Below are 2,639 nucleotides of genomic sequence, written 5' to 3' on the forward strand. Positions count from 1 at the left end.
CAGAAATGGAGAAGTGAGGATGAACAGTTTAATACACCCTTGTTAACCCCATGACGGCCCTGTTAGTCAGCAGGGAACTGAGTGTTCAGGGAAAGCACTAACGTGCAGTGAAGGGGCTTCTTAGTAAAAGCTCTGGGAAACCGCTCCACAGCCTAATGGCAGACGCAGTAGAGCAAAGCTGATAGCAGAGGTCCATTTGAATGTTGAGATAAGTATTTTATTCCATTTTAGTCAGAACATTGGAGTGACTTCTCCTTTAGATAATACAGACATGTCTGCCAGTGCCTTTAGTCTGAGACACTTCAACAATAACAAACACCAGTTACTAAGGAACTCCAATAAACTTTCTAGTGTAGAACTACACCTACTCTTCTCTCTCTGTCTCTCTCTCTCACTCTATCATAATGATTGACAAAATACATAATACTGAAAACATAAAACAGTTTATCATCAAAATGGCAGTTTTAGGGAAGCAAGAATTCTTCTTAAACTTACAAATTATGCTAAAACGTAAAAAACGGTGAAAAAGAAGATGGATTTAAGACAAAAATGTGAAATATTTGCCTGCATATTCAAGAATTGTTAATTTGTTTCTCTTTTCCCTAGGAATTAAAAGGAGAGTTTACATTTTGGTCATCGTTCCTATAATTTCAGTTCGCCTCCCTGCAACATTTTGTCTTAAAAATATGTTGTCATTGGTAATGAGGATTAGAGATGGCTGGACTATTTGGGGGAAATTTGGGACATTGTTGTTGGGTGTTTGTGTCCGTGGTGGAAAGCTATTCACAAAGCGTGCTAGTCTTCAAAGCGTGTGGCAGAAATGGAATACTTTTCAATTTAACCGTTCTTATTATTACAGTTCGCCTTTCTGAAACATTTTGTCTTAATAAAATATTGTCATTGGCAATGAGGATTACTGATGGCTGGACTGTTTGGGGGTTGTTCGGGGGTTATTTGGCATGTTGATGGGTATTTGTGTCCATGGTGGGGAGCTATTCACCGTCTTCAAAGTTTGTGGTGGAAACTGAATACTTTTACATTTTGGTCATATTTCCTATAATTGCAGTTGGACTCTCTGAAACATTTTGTCTTAAAAATATATTGTCATTGGCAATGAGGATTAGGGTGAGGACTGTACTGTTTGAAGGTTATTTGTTTTTGGGTGTTTGTGTCCGTGGTGGCGAGCTATTCACCATTGTCAAAGCTTGTGGCAGAAATTGAATACAGTTACCCCATGTCTGAGGGAAGTCCATTTTTTTGTTATCTTAAGACTCAAAAGTACACATTTTATTCCATGGTTTTGGTTATTTCCAGTTGGCCCTGGTTTCGACCCGGCTGCAGTAGCAGATGAGCATCTCTCCCCATGGCAACCGTGTTCAATATCACCATGACAACTAGTTTTGTGGGGTAAAAAATACAACAAAGGTTGGGTGGGTGCTGAGCGAGTAGAGGAGCCGGGGAGAAGCGTCTCCTCTCTGCACACAGGACAAGACCACAATCCCATTTTTGACTCATTTTGAGGAGAGGACTAAATAATCCTGGCGCTTCACTCACTGCCCCACATGGCTGATGGAAAATTCTGCAGAATTTTTGAGCTCAATTAACCACACAGGTAATGATTATTGTATACATTAAGAAGTAAGGGTATTATTTTCTAATCTAAAAAACACAGAGACTTTCTAAAAGCAGAAAACTAATCCTATCCACATAGACATTTGTGTAGGAAAAAACAGCACAGGGGCAACAAAGTGGAGCAGCTCACAAGATAATCATCTAATAACAGGAATTGGTTTTCTACAGTTCAGTATCCTTTGAACAGTTCATAAAGATGGTGTTCCTAACATGTTGTCAGATAATGATGTCTACATGTTGTCTATTGTCCACATGCCAAAAATAAATCAGATTAAGTACCCTGAGATCATGGCATTTAGGGGCAACTGTATGTTTTAAACCTACATAGCCCTTTTCCAGTGATAAAGGGCATGTCTATGGAGGTCTGTTTTCGGCACTTGGCGAAAAAAAATATCAGCCCACGTCAGAATATGTCATAATGAGAAATCTTTTTATAATTTCGACATATTCTATAAGGTCTTATACAATTGCGTGACTAATATAATATCTAACTCTCTCATCCATTTTTCTAGTGGCAGAATGGACTTACCCACATATTTGTAGTACTGACTTATAGGAATATATAAACGAGTATTCTGTAATAAAATAAAAATGGAATTTCATTAATTTCATTTAGACTCGAGAATTCTCTAAAAAAATTATGACTGTAGTTAATTTTCAGAGAGAGAGAGAGAGAGAGAGAGAGAGAGAGAGAGAACCAGAGAGCTTAACAATAATTAGAAGAGCTTATCTGTCTTGATCACCATGGAGACGCATGTGTTTTCCACTCAGTTTAGTGTTTAGCATGTGGACATGGAGGTCTGTAGACAGGCAAACAGAGGGTGGCTTTGGCAAAGCTCTGCTTTCATACATCCAAAATACAACAGCACACCAAAATACAGCCATCAGAGTAGAGTCAGTGTAACACCAGGGACACAGCATTCCATAATACGCTGATCATTATCTATCAGAAACACTGTTCAAACTTTCAGTATTTATAGGATATTTTATTTATTTGTATTCCTGCA

This window comes from Hoplias malabaricus, chromosome 14, assembly GCF_029633855.1.
Source record: "Hoplias malabaricus isolate fHopMal1 chromosome 14, fHopMal1.hap1, whole genome shotgun sequence".
NCBI lineage: Eukaryota > Metazoa > Chordata > Actinopteri > Characiformes > Erythrinidae > Hoplias > Hoplias malabaricus.